Source organism: Vulpes vulpes, chromosome 2 (genome assembly GCF_048418805.1).
Source record: "Vulpes vulpes isolate BD-2025 chromosome 2, VulVul3, whole genome shotgun sequence".
Taxonomy (NCBI): Eukaryota; Metazoa; Chordata; class Mammalia; order Carnivora; family Canidae; genus Vulpes; species Vulpes vulpes.
The window spans coordinates 39,117,127-39,139,588 of NC_132781.1; the positions used below are offsets into that span (position 1 = coordinate 39,117,127).

The 22,462-nt window shown below is 42.1% G+C and overlaps 1 protein-coding gene across 2 annotated transcripts in view; it reads left to right on the top strand.

The window, feature by feature from the left end:
* ASIC2 (acid sensing ion channel subunit 2) overlaps window positions 1-22,462 on the top strand; it is a 991,154-nt gene that overhangs the window by 206,802 nt on the left and 761,890 nt on the right. The gene's annotated exons all lie outside the window — the stretch shown is intronic.

Below are 22,462 nucleotides of genomic sequence, written 5' to 3' on the forward strand. Positions count from 1 at the left end.
ATTGCCAAGATCATGAAAGAGTGAGGAATGGTTGTAGAATGGAAGAAACTAAAGAGATATGACAACTTAGTGCCGCGTGGGATCTTGGATTGTTCTGTGATTGTGTGTGTTGCTAACATTAAGGAAGGCTGAGTGAGGAAATACAGGGACTCTACTATTTTTGTAGCTTCTCTGTAAGTCTAAAATTATTTCAAATAAAAAGTTAAAAAAAAAGAGAAAGAAATGTGGGCAGAGCACCCCACCTGGGGATAAAATGAATTAAATATCATCTTATTTGGAATCTCTTTGCTTTGCCGGTATCCTGTATAGTTTCGGGGAAAACCTATGACCCTTTCGTTAATCCAGAGCATTCTGCTGTTACTGACTCATCCAGTTTGAACAGAACTAGTCCGCTTGCTATAATTGTCCCCATAACCTATATTCATTATCCATTTGCAGTTTCCACCATCGCGTCCCTGGTGTAAATCCACTTCCAACTGCCTGTCCTCGCTCTCGGACTGGTTTTCACCATTGCTGTAATTATCTGCACAACAGATTCCTTCCCTCCCAGAAGCCCTCCCACAACTACACTTCTAGGGCTACATTCTAGAATGCGACAGCTATGAAACTAGAATTACAGATGCATTTGGGCAAAAGCGGTGTTGCTGGAAGAGGTATGGAGCTTCCCAAGGAGATGAACTATTTGAAAATGCAGCACCGTTGGACACATATGGGTGCATTTCCTTACTGCAAATGCTGCTTTACCCCTTTGCAGCCCTGCCTTTTGTGTGTTGGGAGTGGCTTCAAACTGAATTCCCAGGGAAAGTCAATATAAACCAATTGAGACAGCTGGATAAAGACACATTTTATTCAATTCAAACCCATTTTTTAAATACCACAATGGAGCGGATGCTGTACTATGTGATGACAGCACAAAGATGACCGGGACGTGGTCTTTATCCTCGAGCAGTGCAAAGTGTAGTGGGGCGAGACACCACAATACAAAGTTTAATGTGAAATGGGGAGAGAAGGAGAGAGAGGCTTTTGGGCAAAACCAGCTTTTTTTTTTTTTTTTCTGGAGCAGTGGAAGTGCCTTTGATAGATGCTGTGCAGAATATCAATGAACTTGGAAGGAGGAAATGGTCTCTGAGTGTGTCTCATTTTGACACTCAATATTTGGAATAGCTTCTCACATTTCTCTCCAAAGTTCCTCCTTTTCAATGTCTGTCTGCTGGCCGCACAGACAGATAACCTGCTAAGTGATAGTATCCCTTTCTGATTTGCCGCTGCCTCTCCGATGTGCCTGCCCATCAGCTTCAGCTCCGAGCTCTAGTGAAACTTCATAATCTCAAAGCCTCCAGCTACCCATCCTAAGATCCCAACTCCATAGGACCAAGGAGCTGCTCCTTACTCATGTCTGATTCATTTCAAGCGAGGATGTCCTCTGATCACCCTTTATCCAGAGGGTGTGCGTAGCTCTGGGTGCTTACAGAGAGCAAAATAAGTGAGCGACTAGTGGGGCCAGGGGCAATTTGTCGTACAACCCTAGGGAGCAGCAGGCATGTGGAGTTCAACGTCAGTATTACCTTCTACACTGAGGCCAGGTAGGCTTGGGCCGCCAGTGACAGTGTGGATTATAATCTCTGGGGGTTATAAATGGTAATATACTACAACTACACTAGTCCCAAAAGACACAGATTAGTGAGGTGCCCAGAGGGCCAAGGATCTGTCACATGCAGTGAAATTGGAGCCACTCCTGAAGCCAGAGAGGAGCTCACAGAATCCACCAAGCCACAGAGAGCCCCTGACAGGAGCCAGGCCATTGGGCTGAGGCATCTCTGAGAGTCCTGAGCCTCCACAGGCCAAGTGTGCAGACCCTTCTCCTCTACCGCCTCCTCCTTCTTGTTAGCATCTTGTGTCCACTGCACAGCTGAGGAGTGACTATGAATATTCATCCCCTAGCTGTGCCAGAGTCACTTGACTCTCTGCATATGCAAAATCAGAACCTAACTTGGGCTGGTGGAAAAGAAGATTCCCCCAAAGAAAACATCTGATGGAGTGGGTTGAACCAGTAGGGAAAACAAAGCTGGCTATGGGAAATGGGAGGATTATCGTGGAAGCAGTTTCTGTTTCTGCAGCAGCTTGCAAGATGCCAGCCCAGGGAAAAGCACATTCAGACCAGAAAGAGAGAAGCCTGGTCCTGGCCTACAGGTAGGTTAAGTGGAACTCCTGCTCGTCCTCTGCCAGGCCCCAAGGCAAGAAGGAAAAAGAGCACAAATAAATAGTACCTTTGCCTGGAGGCAATTGGACGTTAGTTGGACAACAATATAAGCAGAACAACACATGCACATTTGAAAAACATGGTTCCTTATTGAGTACTTACTGTATGCTAAGTGCTTTGCATTTCCAATTTCATTTAATCCTCAAGATGACCCTGCCCAGAGCAGCTATTACTGTCTCCATGTTACACATGAAGGAACCGAGGTTCAGAGAAGTTGAGTGTCTTTGCTGCAAAATCTTGCACCTAGTAAATGGTGGTTTCAGGATTTAAGGTCACTTTTTATGGGATTTAAAGTCCATGTTCTTCTCTTATCACTGTTTTGGGACATGCCTCTTGGGACATGATCAATTGATATATATATTTTTTTTTTTTAGATTTTATTTATTCATGAGAAACACAGAGAGAGAGGCAGAGACATAGGCAGAGGGAGAAGCAGGCTACCTGCAGGGAGCCCGATGTGGGACTTGATCCCAGGACCCCTAGGATCATGACCTGAGCCAAAGGTAGTCACTTAACCACTGAGCCACCCAGGTGCCCCAGGATACGATTTAAAGAGAATCCCACTGTTTCAGGACATGCGGGACAGACACCAGGTCACTGTATGTGGAGGGTGATCAGAGATGATTCCTCACCAGGACCAGCTCAGTGTGGGAAGACATCCAGGTATCAAGCATGCTTGAATGATGAAAGCTTTTCAATAGCTATTTGCCTGTTGATCCTGTCGAAAAGAGGCAGTCCCCTAAGGGGCTGTTTTGGCGCCATTGTTTCTTAAGAAAAGCATGGTACCCCTGCTTAACTACTGGCCAGGAAAGGGGTAAGCACATAGCCCAGAGTAAAAATTCAGTCCTCGCCACAATATTGCCACCAGCCCAAATTATGTAAATGGAGAAATTGAGGAGCGGAGGGTTTAGAAGAGTTACTCAAAGCCATACATTTAGGAAGTTCTGAGCTTGGATATAAAACCTGGTAGTCCAACACCAGAGTCGACCTTCTCCAGCCTGGGCCAGGGTTACAGCATAGACATGGGAAGTGTTACGAGTGATCTCTGTGTTCTAGAAGCATCAACCATGTTTGTCATTAATGCTAACAGTCAGAACTGGCAGGGCCTGGTTGTTTATCCAGTCCTGCTCTTTTGTGGACTGCCAGGGAGACTGGCACTTCTCTCCCCTACTCACGCGACAGTTGTCAATTGCTTATCCACTCCACTCTTCTTAATTCCATTTAACAGATGAGAAAACTGAGGCTCATTGAAATTCAGGGACTTGCCTAAGTTCACATAGCTAGTGGGGTCGAAGCTTGAATTTGGACTCAGGTCTGAATTACTCCAAATGTGGGCTCTTATCCTCCATGAAACATCAATGTGACTCTCAAAACGGTGCCACCAGGTGAGAGGTGAGAGCACTCAGGAGGGCACAGCTCTGCTGTGTATCTGTTTTCTACTCAGAAATAATAATGGGCATCATGAAGCCCAGTGCGCATGTATACACACACACACAGACACAGACACACAGAGCTTCTCATCCACCCTCCCATCCCCACCCCTACCCCCATCGAGAGCCCCAGCAGGCTTTCCCACCCATTATCCAAATTTACTCTAGGTTTGTACCCAGAAGCTTAATTTCACATCTGGCAGGAAGCAATTGTGCAAAGTTGCTGAATCCTCTTCTCCACCCCCTTCGGGAGTTCACCAAACCCCATCATCTCAGAAGTGTCAAAATATTTTCCATTCCCCAGCAAAACCAAAAATGGCATGGAGTTGGAAAGTCCCTAACAATAGGGCCTAACACTGAGCAGCTTTAACACAAAATTCTCATGCAGGAATCCATGGGGCTATTGGTTTTGCCTGAGGGGCACACAGCTGGAAGAACCGCATGTACCCGATTCAGCTTCAGTGAGGCTTTGGAAGAGTAGCTCTTGGAAACCCACATCAAGTGGAGAAGCCACAGTCAGCATGGGTGTATGAGTTCAGGGCAGGATGGAGATGCAGAAGGATGGGAATAACATTTGTTGAGTGTCTTCTACTGCAAACTGCAGGCCATGTGAAGCATCACTGAATCCTTACACTGCCATGAGATATGATCCATTTTACCTGTTTTATGGACAAAAGTTCTTGACTAAGAATCCTAGGTCTGCTACTAACTGGTTGCATGGCCTTAAATCAAAATCGAGAAATCTAAAATGGGCTCTGAGATCATCGGGCATTCTCTGGCATAGTGGATACCCAGCTATGTCTGGCTGTCCCCCTGCTTGTGCTCCTGGCTGGGATTATTGCTAATTGATCATACAACTCCTTCCCAGGATGAAATTTTAAAACTCTTTGCAAAATAACCTTCTAGGGGACTACCTCCTATATATTGGAATTGGTACAAGAGATGAACTCTATGTATAGCCAAACCTGACCTAGGTCAAGTCTTTATTTTTAAGATGAGGATATCAAGGCTCAGAGAGGAGCAGTAGCATACTTAAAGTCACATGGCAAGAAGCAGGTCTAGAATTCAGGGCTTAGGTTTCAAAGTGCACTATCCAGAGCAGCACCTCATAAAAGGAGTGGTCCTGCAAGCCCTGCATAGCCTAACAGCTCATTTCCATTGGTTTTGACCAAATGGATTTACATTCTGGAAACAGCTCCTCAGGCTCTTCCTTCTATAATGCCCCTTCCTTGCTCCAGCTGAGCAGCCAAGATGAACACCATACCCAGCCAGTTAATGTGTGCCTGGCATTAGCACAAAACTAACATTTTATTTCCCTTCCATACTATGTAATTTCTTTGGAAGTTGAAGTGTAATGAAATTGGTGTTTATTATAATTAATAAAAGCCCCATAACTTTAAATTGGGTCATAAATCTTGCAGGGAAATCCAATACCGCTGTAAGAGTCATTCATTTCCCAGAAGGGGCTCTTCTGAGGAAGGGGGTAGCGGGCCCCCTCCTCCTAAATAGAGGCTGGCTATGCTTGCTCGGCGGCTGGCTCTCTGCTGCCAATCTGTTCGGGTCACAGACGGAGCACAAGTAGCTCGTGGCTCTGCAAACAGAAGCATACCTTAGACCGGTGCCCATAGATATATCTCAAGTGTGAGCATCATCTGCTTACCAGGCAGGTGATTACCAAAGGTTTATCTTGAGAAATAAAACAATGTGCTTTCCATGTGCCAGGACTGTGCTACAGAGAAGGGAGATGCTATTGTCTTCCCCAAGGACATCCCGCGCCCCTGGTCCAGTGTGGAAGGCATGCTTGCAAACTGACATGTGCAATTTAGTATGGATTATACAGGTGGAGAAGGAGTATAGACGTGAAACGGTTGACCTTCTCTTTGATGTCAAGAATGATGGGAATTACATCAGTGAGAAAGAGAGAGTGTTGAGAAGGATTTTGAAAGCTGATTAGAGGTTACTAGGTGGGCACAAACGTCCTTCCCACACATCGAGCTCACCACTGCATTAGAACCACTGTTTTCCTGGAATACTCCTACTACGTCTTTGAGTGGCTGGCACCTCAGCATGCAAATTTCAGTGCAAATATCACCTTAAAAGACCTTTTCTTCCCCCGTCCCCAACCCATGTGTCTCCTTCCCACTCTTTTGCCATCATACTACCTTTTCTAATCCCTTTATAAAGCTAGTGGCTCTGTGAAGTTACCATTTTTATTTATTTGTTTCCTTGGTCATTTCTATTTCCCAAATGCCCAGTACAATGTAAACACTGTTACAGCAAGAACCTTGCCTAGTTTATTTACTGTACCTAGAACAATTCCTAGATACCTTACGGGCAATTAATAACTATTCTAGGCAAAGACTCATGAAACTGCATGGCTCATTAAAAGGAAATTGTTTAAAGCAGATTTAAAAATTGCATGCAAAGTAAGAAGGGAAAATGGTATACAAAGATGTCAAGGCAAAAACCAAAAATAAGGATAGCAAAACAAAATCACTGAATAGCTCAGAGTAGAAAGGGGTTGGAATCAAGGAGTTGCCATTCATGTGCTATGGAATGTGCGCTGGGAGCCTTCTTCATCTTCCCCCTTGCAAATTTTAGTTAAGTTTTTATTACTCATTAAAATAAATAAGCAGGGACTCCTGGATGGCACAGTTGGTTGGTCTCCTAACTATGAGTTTCAGCTGGGGTCCTGATCTCAGGGGCATGGGATTGAGCCCTGCATCAGGCTCTGTGCTGAGCACAGAGTCTTCTTGGGATTCTTTCTCTCCCTATTCCTCTTCCCCTCCCACTTGTGTTTTCTGTCTAAAAAAATAAATAAATCTTTAAAAAATACCTAAATAAGCAAGTAAATAACCTCAACCCCAAACCAGGTGTGGGGTTAGTGTATGCATTTCAGAGACCTTAACATTTTGCTACAGGTAGATAGCAAATTTGGTTTTGAGCTTCCTAACAGCTAAAACAAGGAGAAATGACATTTGATAATTTTCAAACCTCATGACTAGGAGATAAACCCAAAGTCATTGCTCTAGAGAATCTCAGGTTTTCCTGGATCTGAAACCTGAGACATTTCTCCACTGGTTCTCACATGGGGAAAATGTTCTGAAGTACTGATTGTCCTCAATAGTGTGCCTTCAATATATGCAAAAGAGTTTCGTTATAGCAAATTGTCTTATAGCACACCAGTGAGCTAATGCCAAAGTGCAGTTTAGTGAAAACCTTTCTACAAGCAGTCCAAGTGGTTCATCTAAGCTCATCTCTGATGGGCTGACCAGAATGGGATGGAGAGCATCTTAGAGAAGTGGAAGTATTTGTCTAATCTATGTAGGTGCTTCGATGTTGAGTGCATATTTATTTACAATTGGTATATCCTCTTGAGGAATTGACTTCTTTATCATTATGTAATGACCTTTGTCTATTATAGTTTTCGGCTGTATATAAGTATATTTTGTCTACTATAATTATATTGGCTATTCTCTCTTTTGGTTTCTATTTCCATGGAATATCTTTTTCTGTTCCTTTATTTTGACTCTGTTTGTGTCTCTAAAGTTGAAATAACTGTTTTGTAGGCAGCATATAGTTGGGTCTTGTTTTTTTTATGATATACCCAGGTACACTATGCCTTTTGATTGGAGAATTTAATCCATTTATATTTAAAGTACAAATTGATAGTTAAGGACTAACCAGTGCTGCCATCTTCTCAATTTTTTTTCTAGACTATTTCATAGTTTCCTGCTTGCTTTCTTCCTCTCTTGCTGTTTTTCTTTATGAATTGATGCTATTTCATAGGGGTATGTTTTGATTCCCTTCTTTTAATCTTTTGTCTATCTGCTGTAGGTTTTTGCTTTGTGGCTTACATAACACATAATATAGATGTAACAGTATATTTTAACCTAATAATGACTTTGAACACTTACAAAAACTCCACCCTTTTATATCCGCATCACATTTTATGTTTTTGGTATCAAAATATACCCTTTTATATATTATATATCCAATAACAAATTATAATGGCTATTGTTATTTTTTAAATAATTTTGTACTTTTACCTTTATACTAGAGTTAAGTGGTTGATATACCATCACATTGCAGTATTAGAGTGCTCTGAATTTGACCCTATATATGCTTTTGCCAGTGTGCTGTGTATTTTCATATGTTTCAGATTGTTAAATTAGCAACTTTTATTTCAGATTGAAGACCTATGTTCCACATTTCTTGTATGGCAGGTCTGGTGGTAATGAATTCCCTCATCTTTTGTTTGTTTGGGAAATCTGCCTTTCCTTCATTTCTGAAGGACAACTTTGCCATGTGAGTGTTGTTGGCTGGTGGATTTTTTTTCTTTCAGAAATTGACTATATCATCCCCTCTTCTCGTAGGAAATCTGCTGCTAGCCTTATGAGGGTTGCCTTGTACATAAGGATTTTTTTCTCTTATTGATGATAAAATTTTCTCTTTGTCTTTGATTTTTAAGAGTTTTATTATAATATGTCTTGGAGGATATAATTTTGGGTTGAAATTTTAGGGAGACCTGTGAGCTTCATGAACTTGGATATCAAGATCTCTCTACAGAATTGGGGCATTCTCTTTTATTACTTCTTTAAATAAGCTTTCTGTTTCTGTATCCCTCTCTTTTTCTTCTGGGACTCCAGTAATGTATAGATTGCTTTTCTTAATGGTATCTCATAATTCAGAAAGCCTTTTTGAGTTTTTTTATTCTTTTTTTTTTTTTCCCTTTTTGCTCCTCTGAGTGGATAATTTTAAATTACTTGTCTTCTGGTTAACTAATTCTTTCTTCTGCCTGGTTGAGTCTGCAACAGAAGCTATCTATTAAATTCTTCAGTCATTGTATTCTTCCACTCTAGGATTTCTCTGTGTGTGTATGTGTGTGCGTGTGTGTGTTTAATGGTTTCTATCTCTTGGTCAAACTTTGCATTTTTATGACACACTTCATAATTTTGTTTAGTTGTCTATTTGTGTTTTCTTTATAGTCCACAGAATTTCTTTAAGAAAATTATTCTGATAAAGCCACCTGTAAAGTGTCTTTCACAATAAAAAAAAAGAAAGAAAATTATTCTGAAATTTTGTCAGGTAGTTTATAGATCTCCACTTCTGTGGGGTCAGTCATTGGAATTTTATTAGGTTCCTTTGGTGGTGTCAAGTTTCCTTGATTTTTGATGGTACTGTGGCCTTTGACCATTAAAATTTATTAAGCAAATATTAATAAATCTGAGGGAAGAAAGAGATAAAATACAATAATAGCAGGGGACTTCTTTTTGTTTTTTAAAGATTTTATTTATTTATTAATGAGAGACCCAGAGAGAGAGGCAGAGACACAGGCAGAGGGAGAAACAGGCTCCCTGCATGGAGCCTGATGTGGGACTCGATCCCAGTGGGATCATGACCTGAGCCAAAGGTAGATGTAGACATATGCAGAACATTTCCTCTAACAGCAGCAAATACATATTCTTCTCAAGTGCACAGAGAACATTCTCCAGAATAGATCACGTTAGGTCACAAAACAAGCCTTAGCTAATTTAAGAAGACTGAAATCATACCAAGTATCTTTTCCAACCACAATCTTAAGACATAAGAAAGTATTAACAGGAGAAAAACTGGGAAATTCACAAATATAGAAATTAAGCAACACACTCCTAAACAAACAAAAAATCAAAAGAGAAATCAAAATATATCTTGAAACACATGGAGATTGAAACACAGCATACCACAAATTGTGAGATATAACAAAAACAGTTCTGAGAGAGAAGTTTAGTGATAAATGCCTATGTTAAGAAAAAAAAAAGATCTCAAATAAGTGACCTAACTTTACCTTAAGGAACTAGGAAACAAACAAACAAACAGAACAAACTAAGCTTGAAGTTAGCAGAAGAAAGGAAGTATCAAAGATCATGGCAGAATAAATGAAATAGAATACAGAAAAACAATGGAAATGATGGACAAAACCAAGAGTGTGTTTTGAAAATATAAACAAAATTAACAAGTCCTTAGCTAGATTAATTAAGAAAAAATGAGAAGACTCAAATAAATAAAATAAGAAATGAAAGAGGAAACTTTAAGAATGATGCCACAGAAACACAAAGCATCATAAGAGACCACTATCACTAATTTGATGCCAACAAATTGGATTACCTGGAAGAAGATAAATTCTTAGAAAAATAACAATCTACCAAGACAGAATCATCATGAAGAAATAGAAAATCTGGATACCTAAGAATAATAGATAAATAATGATAAGAGATTGAATTAGTAATGAAAAAGATTCCCTGTAAAGAAAAGCCCAGGACTAAATGGTTTTCTTGGTGAATCTTACCAAACATTTAAAGAACAATTAATGCTAATCCTTCTCAAATTCTTCCAAAAAAATTGAAGAGGAGGGAATACTCCCAAACTTATTTTACAAAGCCAGTGTTACCCTAATACCAAAGCCAGAGAAGGACACTACAAGAAAACCAGGAAACAAAATTCATAGTATCCCAATGAATAGAGATGCAGAAATCCTCAAAAATATGCCAGCAAACCAAAAGCAACAGCTCATGGAGAGAAGTGCACAGCATAATCAAGTAGGATTAATTCCTGGATTGCAGGGATGGCTCAACATAGATAAATTGATAAATGTAAGACACCACATTAATAGGACCAAAGATAAAAATCACATGGTCATATCAACAGATGTATAAAAACATTAGACAAAATTCAGCATCCTTTCATGATAAACATTCTCAACAAATTAGTATAGAAGTAAAGTACCTCGATATAATAAAAGTCACTTATGACAAGCCCACAGCTGATGTCACGCTCAGTAGTGAGATGTTGAAAGCCTGTCTTCTATGATCAAGAACAAGAGTGACTGCTCTCACCACTCCTATTCAAAATAATACTGGAATTCCTAGCCAGAGCAATTAGGCAAGGAAAGGTAGGCGCGGGGCATCCAAATTGGAAAGGAAGAAGTAAAATTCTTTCTATTTGCCAAAAGTATAATTTTATATATGGATAGATAATATTGGAGATGCCACCGAAAATCTATTTGAACTATTAAATGAATTCAATAACATTGCAGGATACAAAATAAAAATACAGAAATAGTTGTACACTAACAGTCTGAAAAAAGAAATAATCCCATTTGCAATAGCACCAAAAAGAATGAAACACTTAGGAATAAATTTAACCAGGAAAGTGAAAGATATGTACATTGAAAATCATAGGACATTGATAAAAAAAAAATTGAAGGTGACACTAACAAATGGAAAAATATCCTGTGCTCATGAACCAGAAGAATTAACATTGTGAAAATGTCCATACTACTCAGAGCCATCTATAGACCCAATGCAATTCCTATCAAAATTCCAATGGCATTTTGCATAGAAATAGAAAAAAGCAATCCTAAAATTTGTATGGAATCACAAAACACCCTGAATAACAAAAACAATCCTGAGAAAGAACAAAGCTGGAGGCAATCACATCCTGATTTCAAACTTTATTATGAGGCTATAGTATCAAAACGGTGTGGAACTAGCATAAATAGAGACATATAGACCAATGGAACAGAACTGAGAGCCAAGAAATAAACTCTTGTGTATACGGTCAGCTAGTATTTGACAAAGAAGCCAGGAATACTCAATGGGGGAAGGATAGTCTTTTCACTAAATGGTGTTGAGAAAAATGGATATGCAGATGGAAAGGAACGAAATTGAACTTCTGTCATATACCACTCTCCCCAAAATTAACTTGAAATAGATTAAAGACTTAAATAAAAGACCTATAACCATAAAACTCCTAGGGAAAAAAAAAGGGAAAAGCCTCTTGATGTGAGAGTGGGCAATAATTTTTTGGCTATGACATCCAAAGCAGGTACAACAAAGGCAAATATAAACAAGTGGGACTACATCAAGCTAAAAAGCTTCTGCACAACAAAGGAAATTATCAACAGATGAAAAACAACCTACAGAATGGGAGAAAATATTTCAAGCCATATATCCTAGAGGGGGTTAACATATCCAAAATACAGAAGAAACTCCTAAAACTCAATAGCAACAACCAAAGAAACTACAACAAAAACCCCAAAACGAACAAACAAAAACACCAAAGCCACACAGTCTATTAAAAAATGAGCAGAGGACCTGGATAGATGTTTGTCCCAAGAAGACATACAAATGACCAGCAGACACATGGAAAGATGTTCAACATCACTCATCATCAGGGAAATGCAAAGCAAAACCACCTCACACCTACTAGAATGGCTCTTATCTAAAAGATAAGAGATAACAAGTGTTGGTAAGGATGTGAAGAGAGAAACCCCTGTGCCCTGTTGATGGGAATATAAATAGGTACAGCTATTATGGAAAACAGGATGAGAAAATATGGCTGTTGAACTCTTGAAATCTAGCCAGTGCTACTGAGGAACTGAATTTTCATTTTAAAATATTAATATGAATGGAGATAGCCATCTGTGGCTAGTGGCCAACATTTTGGACAGTGCTCTTCTCGAAGGAGAAATGTGGGCTGCATATTGGGGTCATGGGGCGCAGTCTCCCCCCCCAGGCTGAGTCTAGCTCTGTGCCAGTGCTGGAAGAGGGTGCTGTTGGTTTGGGGGACATTATTACCCTTCTCCACCCCCTTTACTAACTCTCACTAAGCCAGGCCGGCCAGTCCTGGTACAGCAGTGAGCTTCTGGAAAAGTGCAACCCGATGGTCTGGCTCTGACTTTTCCGTCCTCAGGGTCTAGGGCAGTGCCCAGCGCTGGGAGTTCATTAACTCAGACCCAGTCTGGCTAACTCTTTCCCCATCTGTCGGGCTTGTGGGGTTGGTCGCATCCATGCTGCGGTGAGGACTGATTACCTGTTCTGAGGTGCCCGGCCTAACAATAGGCGCTAATGAAGATTTTAAAGACAGGTGTGAATATCTGATTGAAAAGGTAGATATAGGCAAGGAATTGCAACTCACATTAGTGTTATCTTTGTAAGAAGCCAGGCTGCCTTCTTCACTGTGGAAAGGAAAGGTTTTTTTTCTTTTTTTTTTTTAACTGAGAGAATTGTTTGCCATGGGTTAAATTAAACCCATGTTCCAATATAAAATGCGACATAATTCAAGTCAATGTTAATAATGATGGGAAATCTTAAGAATTATCTTTCACAGTAAATTACCTCTGAGATTGCAGGTACTCCTTATCAAAAGTAAATTCAATATAAAGAACACTAAACATGCAGAAGTGATAAATTATGGAGCGAATTTGCCTGCCATCATTTGGGTCCTCTTAGTTTTGAGTTTCAGGGAGCAACTGTGACTTTAGGGAAGTCATTTCCTATCTCTGGGCTGCAGGTCCCCTCATCTGAAAAATGAGGGAGGTTGAACCACATGCTCTCCAAGGAGCTTTCCAGCTCTGAAAATTTATCAGTCTCAGATTCCATGAAACGGATCCATTTGGCATTTCATTCTCCAGTGCCCTCACTACAAGAGAGACCCTGCTAATTTAATAAACTGAGCGGGCTCCTCGGAGGCAGCTGTCGGGAGCGGCTCACTTCCCGCCTCTCCCCACGCAGGAAGCATTTGTACTCAGAACATGAATTTGCAGTTGTTGTGTCTGTTCCCAAGGCCAGGCCTGGGGAGGAAGGATTGGGGGAGAAGATCATTCTGGGTCTCTGCTTCCCCTATACGGTGGTCTCCTGCCCCAGCTGCACTGGGCACTGATTGTGACAGAGAACCCCAAAAGGTAGCCGGTGGCTCAGAGGAAGATTTTTTGCCTTCAGCCCCCACTCTGCAATCCCTCCACTCACCCACCCCCATATTTAATGATCTCCAAATTGTTATCTGACATGCACTCAGAACTGCAGTTCAGGGAGGTTAATTGTATTTTAATTGCCTCCATACCCAGGGGCACTACATTATCACTTGTGACTCTGAGGCTTGGGAACAGGCGACTAACTCCTCTGCCCCCTCAGTCCCTCCAGAGCCACCTCACTGTCACCCTGCCCTCCTCCTTCTGCTCCCCCTAACATCACACTTCAGCAGCTATCGCCCCTTCTGGTCCATGCCTTCCTGATGCTGCTTGTGGCCAGCCAAATGCTTTTTGTCCTTGCCACTGGACCGAACTGGGATACAGGGCAGGTGGGGTGGGGTTAGGGGATAGAACAGACTTCATGGCTTAAGCTGAGGAAGTCATGGGCCCTTACAATGCAAAGGGTCATGGGTATTCACAAAGGACCATTATATATGTAATGTTTATACAAATAAACATTAATATATTACGTACAAACATGTTTAAACATTAAATTTAAATTATATTGCGTGAAAATTATGTACATTAATATAAACTATGTTTCATTGCAAATGTTACCTGCCCTACTCAGGATTAGCTCAGAAACAGGGTGAGGCCTGAGCCTACAGATGGTCAAAACCAATAGGCTGAGAGTGGGGATGGCCCCACACTTTATTCCTGACCAGAGCCTATCCCTCCACATCCTCCTGCTGCACATCCCATTGGGCTCCTACATGTTAGCTTTCCAGAAATTATACCTAGGATCACTGAAGACCTCACCCTTCCTCCTCCCAACCCTAAGCACCAGCCATATTCAGCATTTTTTTTTTGTTTCCTCAGTGATCTCTGAACTTCTGGGCACTGCCTGAAAGCTGCCAGGCCCACTGGGGCCCCTACATAGTTAATTCCTGTTTATAACTTAAAGACTGCCTCCTCCATGAAGCCTTCCCTTGATACCCCAAGACAGCCTGTAGTGCCTTCTTTTTCTGGGATCTCAAAGTACAGTTTCACTGTATTGTCAATATCTATTTGCATGTCTGTCTTCCTACACTAAACAGTGAGCCACTCAAGGGCAGACTCTTGTCTTGACCCTTGTCATGTTCCAGCACATGGCATAGTTCTGGTTTGTAGCAGACATGGAGAGAATGTTCGCTGACTTAATGAAACAAGTGGATGGTGAGAGAAGTATTGGAAAATGCCTTTAAGGTCATGGGCTTTAAGCAGCACCTGTTAATGCTGCTTCTACATGGCAAAAAATAGCAGGTTCTATGTCATTTTCTCCTGTTTCTACAAAATTAACATGATGAGCTTTCAACAGTGGGCAGCACCACAGACAGCTCTCCCCTGCTCCCTGGTTCCCGCACAAAGAAAATACATCCATTTTCATTTGGTATCTATGTCAGTGCTTCTCAAATGGGTCTTGGTAAGATGCAGATTCTTATTCAGTGGGTCCGGGGGAGGGCCTGACAGTCTGCATATCTAGCTGATGATGCCAATACCACTGTTTCAGGGATGACACTTGGGAGTAGTTAGAGTTGACTCCGTTTCTTATAAAATGAATGATGCTTTCTAATTAGGAGCCTCAGAAACTAAAAAGAACTGTGTGATTTAAGAGAAAGTGAGGTTTGGAGTTAGACTCAAGTTGAACCTTGATCCTGCTACTTTATTATCTGTGTGATCATAATGTAGTTTCTTAATTTCTTGAAGCCTTGGATTTGGTAATAATGAAACAGTGATCTGTACCCCCACAGATATGTGTGTGTGTTTTAATAAGGATTGTATGTCCAACATGTATGATACTTCTCATGGGAAGCCTTCCATAACTAGCTATTCACTTCCTTCTAAGTGGGGCCAGTTTTCCTTCTAAATGGATTCACTGCTTGCTTTCTCTGATACATCAGACTTCTTCTCCTCAATAATCAGAGCCCCTCTCAGAAAGAAAGTTACGTCCCTGCCCCTGACATCAAGACTGACCACATGTCTTGCCTTGTCCAATGAGTTGTGAATAGAATCATGTGTATCACCTCCACGCTGGAGCTTCAAGGGCCAGCGTGTCTTCTCTCATCTTTCCTCTGTCCATCTTCCATGAGACTATCAATAACAGAGCCAGAGGCTGCTCCTTCAACCAGAGTCCCAAACTAAAGGGGACATGGCAGCTGAGCTTCAGCTGACTTGCAAAGAGAATATTAAATGAGGGAGAAATAAAGCTTTGTTTCTGAAAGCTATTGAGGTTTGAGGAGCTGTTTGTTACTGTAACACAAGTAGTTTGTCCTGACTGATAAATCCTGCTGTACATTTGTTGCCTTCCTGTCTATTCTATGCAAGGTACTAAGATGGTCATTTGAGATTATACACTGTCGTATTGTCATATGACTATGACAGCAGTTATGTCCTCGAAGCACTCAGAGTTCAGTGAAGGAGCCAGTAGTGTAAATTGCCAAGCACAACATGCAACAAAATTCAGTTCATCTGAGCAGTTCCATAATTGAGACTATAGCAGAAAGACTAGTGAATCCTTGCCAAGGAATTGAGGAAGATCTCCTGAGGGAAGGGGCATTTGAGCTAGGCCTTGAAGAAAAAACGAGTTGACTTTTGATCTGACATCATAGTACATCAAACATAACACATAAGAACAGTGTATTTTTGAATCAAAAGTCCCATTTTCCAGTCTTGACAGCACTTATTTGCTGTATGATCTTGAGCAAGACACATAACTTCTCTGCATGTCCCTCTTCTGCAAAACAAGGCTAATAAAACATCTCATATTGGGGAGATCTGAATAAAATCATCTACAAACAAGCACTGCTCCATGAATATAGCTTATACGATTGACATAGAGTATGTAATATAATAATCCTGTCTTATAATAGGGCAGATAAAAATATCTGCTTACATTTTTGAGGGCTTAGTTTGTTCTTAGTACCATGATTCCTACTTTATTTAATCCTCCCAAAACCCTATGTGGGTGGGAATTATTGGTATCCCTATTTTGCAGGGAAGAAAACAGACTTTTTTTTTTAAATTCTTATTTATTTATTTATTTATTTATTTATTTATTTATTTATTTATTTAAGAGGGCCAGGGAGGAGGAGCAAAGGGAGAGGGACAAGCAGTCTCTGTGCTGAGTGGGTAGCCTGACGTGGGGCTCAATCTCACAACCCTGAGATCATGACCTGAGCCGGAATCAATAGTTGGATGCCTAACCGACTGAACCACCCAGGAGTCCCAGAAAATAGGCTTTGAATTGGACTTAGGCAGCTTGACTCTAGCCCGTGCTCCTAACCACTGCACAGTTCTGCCTCCTGGTGTAGAAGGAGAGAGGCCCAAAACTCTGCTGTGCATGCAGGCAGTAGAGCCAAGTAGGAAGCAAGCGCAAATAGAAAGGGCTAGGTAGAGCATTTGAAGCTGCTCACCCTGGGGGATTACAACACTGGTTGAGATTACAAAATCTTTGAGGATGCTCTCGCTACAGCCCCATGTTCCTGTGCTTAGACCTTTTGGAATTTCACAAATAATAATACTTTCTTCACTCACCGCAACATATACTGAATGCAGGCAAAGCCCTTGGAGAAATACACAAATGAATAAGACCGACTCTAGGTTTTGGAGTTTGATTTTATTCTTTGGGCTTTAGGGAGCCATTGAGGGTTTTGAAGAGGCAAGTGGAGAAGTGAATCTGGGCTTTGTGGGGCGGGCTCTGCTTGCTGTGGAAGATCATTGGAGTTCCAGGAGCCTGCATGCAGGGAAGCCAGGCAGAAAGCTAATGGATAGTTTAAAGCAGAACAAGAGGCTAGAGAAGAAGAGCAAAATGCCAGATCCACTCCTAAGTAGATCTCACAGGCCTTTAGAATGCTGGGAGAGAGGATGTGATGGGAGGGAGAGGGTGGAGGTGATACTGAGGTTTGGAATCAGAAGGGATACAAACAGGAAAGAGAGAGAAAGAACTTTTACAGTGGTGTGAGCAGGGATAAGGGAAACAGCAAGTGTGGAGAAGCATCCAGTACAAACAACAGTGGGGAATTATATCTGGCCTTGGGATTGCAGAAGAAGGGGAGGAAATGGTATCACCACACCCATGGAGGAGTTGTCACCATAGAACTCAGCTCCTGGTACTAATAGAGTGAGGTTGAGAGGGAAGGGCATGGGGGGTAAATATCCCCATCTTTTTCCCTCCCAACCTTCTGATCACCCATTGGCCACACCCAATCTTCATCCAGAGGACGAGTAAGTTCAGATGGCATGGTGCTTAGAGGTCAGCCTCCCAAAGCCCAGAGAAGGGCAGAGGAAGGAAGAGAAATGACCAGTGTGGGGTTGCAAACAAAGAATGCCTAGCAGAGTACCTGGAGAGAGGGATGGTGTTATGGTTACACATGGAACTCTGGAGCCAGATTTGAATCCCAGCTCTTGGACTAGTGATGTAACAGAAGGCAAGTTACTTTACCTTTCTGAGTCTCAGTTTATCCATCTATAAAAAAAATTTTGGTTGTTGCAAGGTAGTACAGAGTGCCTAGAATACAAGTGCCAAATAACATGTGGACTTTGTTTTTTTTTGTTTTTTGTTTTACAAAATAATGATCCACTAGGATGCCTGGGTGGCTCAGCAGTTGAGCGGCTGCCTTCGGCACAGGGTGTGGTCCTGAAGTCCCAGGATCGAGTCCCATATCAGGGTACTTGCGTGGAGCCTCCTTCTCCCTCTGCCTGTGTCTCTGCCTCTCTCTCTCTCTCTCTCTCTCTCTCTCTTTCTCTTTCTCTCTGTCTCTCATGAATAAATAAATAAATAAAATCTTTTAAAAAGCAAATAAACAAACAAAAAAACCCAAAACAAAATAATAATCCACTGATGAATACAGGGAATGCAGAAAGAGAAGCAGTTGGGGGGCAGGCAACTGTCTTAAGTGCTGTTCTCATGGAGTTTGTGGTACTGTAGACTGTTCATGGGGAGATGGCCAGCACATAAACTGACCTCTGCACTAGGGCTGGGAAGAGGATTATAGGGCTAGACCAGAGTTGGGGCTCAACTGTGTGGGGATGTTAGTTCTCAAGACAAGGCAATAGAGGGACTGTCCGGGAAAAGTCTTTGGGAAGGGAAGGGTTTGGAATCCTTCTGCACTTGATGAGCCTACTGATCCATTTGCCCCCACTTAACCTCCCATCACAGTGAGGCAACTATATACCTCTCTGCCTGGTTCTCCCTGGGTAAAAATTCACTCATGTATTAAATGGTTGGATGGAACCAGAAGCAAAATCTGCAGTCTTTGTATGGAACTAAGCCTGTTGACCCACCAGGTTTCATTCATTCATCAGAATTGTATTCCGTATGCAGATGTGGGATACTTCCCAAGAACAGAGAAGGGAGGGGTAAAAATAATCGAATCGAGTAATGACCTTGGCCTCACGAGCAGCTATTATCTATTTTTGTATGTTGAGATATGCTTTAGTGTTGGCTGTGGCAGCATGAATCTTCTTGGACCTTTGTGAGCTTAGAAATCATTTAGAGCTCTACTTCCTGGCTCAGGAAAGCAAAAGTAACATGAATTGATGGGAAACTCCTATCCTATGATCAACACCGAGGCTATTGGATAACAGAGACCTTTCAAGGGAGGTTGCAGTTCTCAGCCAGGTGCATGAAGAACTAAGTATGTGGAAGCACACGAATGTCACACCAGCCTTTGGATATTGCCATTTCCCTGTGGGGATAGACTGGGCTTGCTCTGCTACTTGCCTATCCAAGTGAGCATGAGAAGCAGACCTGGTCCAAACCCCAAGTTCAAAGACAGCTGGACTGTGAGATCTGTCAGAGGACTGCATGTTTTCCACGTCGTTCCCCGTGGTAGACCCCGTGCCTAACCCAGGGATGGTCAGGCAGTAGGTGCTCAACAAATGATTGCTGAGTGCATAAAGCTATAGGGAGTCCAAGATGAGTCTTTATTTACAAGTCTTTTATTATGAAAAGGGCCGTACCGTGTGTTGAGCTGTGTGACCTTGGCCATCTTACTTGGCTTTCCTGTGATTCCTTTTCCTCATCTATAAAATGGGGAGAGTAATTCCACACACCCCCACGCCCCAGGAAGGGTGTGGTTGAAGGGAATGAGATGGTGCTCCTTGTACTGATCCCTGGTAAGTGGTTGATAGAGAGGAAGTTGAAAAAACATGAATTACTACAGCATTAGTATTCTTATCGTTGTTTTGTTCATTATTTTTAAAATATTTGCTTAGTTGCAGATGTTCTGGTTTGAAAGGGATCGTCAGTCTTGTTTTCTAACTGCAAGGCAGATACGAGGTGACCAGGTGTTCTATGTGCCCACAGTAGTGATGTTCCAAGGGCCTTTCCAGGCAGGAGATTCCATGTGTGGAGGACACCAAGACCCCCTCCCCTCGAGGAATAGAGGAAGCACATTTCCCGTCTTACGTTACTCTCTCAGGACTCCGTGAGCTAGGGAAGGTCACGACTTTAGTGCCATTCTCTAGATGAGAACACAGAGGCACCAAGCAGTAAAGATAACATAGCCAGTAAGTATCAAAGTAGGACCTTGAACCAAAGTCACATGAATTCTGGCCCCACATTTTTTGAATAACATGCCCCTGCTGCTCATTTGGCCCATGATTAATTATTTCATTTTTGCTTTAAATATGTCTGAAGTGAAATGCCTCCCTCTTTTCTTAAAAAAGGCACAGAAAATTGAGCAGTTTTTCCCAACTTAAGCATTTTTCTTTTCTTGTGATAATCAGTAAGATTTCACTGCTCTTTACTGGAATTAAGAGACCTCTGTTGAGTGGTATTATAAAAGCTGGGATTAAACCATTCACTCTTGAGCCCTTTGCTCTTTCAAGGGGATTATTCTTTAAAAAAAAAAAAATCCACCCAGTAAATCATTTTGCTGTGGGCCAGGTTACTATGGCTGGGGTGAATTCAGCAGCCAAGGGTTTGAGTTCAGCTCATTCATGAAGCATCCTCTCAACACACAGGTGGGGGCCAGAGATGGCAGGGCCAGGGCGGGAAGCGGCTCTGGGGCAGAATCAAGGAACCGATTAACCTGGGACACCTTCCTATAATCCTTTGTGAGGGAGAGCCCATTAGGTAAGGGAGGCCCCAAACCTCAGTGTGAACTGAGCACTCTGCTAGGCAGGGCATCGGCCTAAATCATACCCACTCTTTCTCCATTTGTACTTTTTTCACTCTTTTGGGACATCTTTCACTTTGAGGCTTTATTACCAAAGGAAGCACATATCTTATATGTGCTTATGTACATGGTTATTAAATATGTGTGTGTTGAAAGTACCATGGGATGGTGATCTGGGCGAAACTGGGCAACCGTATTCTAGAAACCTCTGCTCATCAATCAGAGAAATTTCTATTTTTAATAATAAAAATAGTAACAAGTCCTACTACTTCAGAGCCTCAGTTCCCAATTCAGTTTTCATTTTTTCCACATATATTCTCAAACAGGTGCTGTATGACTGGTTGCTGTCAGCTGATGGACAATATGGTACATATTGGCTCAGATACATTATCCCTGTCCTCCCGGAGCTTGGAGATGAGCTATCATTAGAACTTAGCATAAGGCAGAGGGGAGGAGGGCAGTTAATTTTAATAGGATGGGAATAGTGCTGGTAAGGAGGGACAAGACCAGTCATAGCTTACTTTGCCTGATGACAAGCTACCAGAGAGCGTGTGTTGACCAGCAGCAAGTGGCACAGCATTCACAATGGCTAGCCAGGCGAAAGTTGGCATGAGAGAGGTCTATGGCCAGCAAAGGGGTTGGGGGGAGACCCCAGTGCCAGTGGGACAGTAACAGAAAGACAGTGTCAGAGTGTCTGAGATGTCACAAAGCAGGTTATGTGGCGGTTCAGTCTCAGGGAAATGGAGACACACCTGTCAGATCTGGGTGCAAGGCCCAGTTCCAGGTAAGCCATTATCAGAACTGAGGCTCAAGGTTGTGGGGAGAATGGTTGACTTGAGACTAGGCTCACAAGGCTCAGCAAAGAAAAATGCAGAACACCCACTTATTTTCAGATTTTAGATAGACAACAAATGATCTTTGGTATAAGAATGTCCCATGCAATATTTTAGATTACTAAAAATTGTTGTCTATGTGAGATTCAAATTTAACGGTGTCCTGTATTTTGACTGGCAATTCTACTTGAAGCAGAAACCAGTGATCCTTCCATCTCTCTTGCCTGTACAGTCAAATTTTGGTGTCCTCATCAATCAAGTCCTAGGGGATGGGGCAAAGTCAAGTAGTGTGATTGATATTAGAGCCTGGATGGCCCAAACCCAAAGATATGGGGCTAAAACCCTGGTATCCCGACCATTAGCTAAAAAGTCTTATGAGGCAAGAAAGACTAAAAACTAGCTTAGCCTAGAAGACAATGGTCAAGAACCTGTCAAGTGGGGAAAGCCCAGCTGCCTGGCTAAGACTTAGGTTCAAGCTCCTCCTTTCCAAGTGCCAGAGGTCACAGGCGCACACACGGGAGTCTGAGCCCCAGACTCTGCTCTTCCGAAAGGAAAGCTTCCAGGTATCTGCTTCCAGTGCTGTCAGGGATGCACAAGATTCTCGTATCCTTTGGAAGTATGTGCTCCGGGGGCTGGGTGAACCATGAACAGGTTTATGTATACATACTACATATATACATTATATATACGATATGCACTATAATGCATTGCCTCGGGTGCTTTTGCATAGAGTACTACAACCTTTTAATCTTTACAACAACCTTTTAGAAGACCGGAATGGATATGAATACCCCATTTTATAGGTAAGGATCCTGAGGCTCCAGCAGGTAAGAGAACGTGTCCAAGGCCACACAGTATTAATCAGCATGGGAATGATCCCAAATTTTTCTGCCTGCTCAGGGTGTAGTGAGAGAACCCCACCGCACAAATCAGGTTTTGGCCTTCGTCCTGGCTCCTCTCAACCACCAGCTAGCCGTATCATCAGGCCCAGCCTGTCCTCACATGTCAGATGCACTAGTTGACATGCAAGGCTTTAAATACACGCTCCA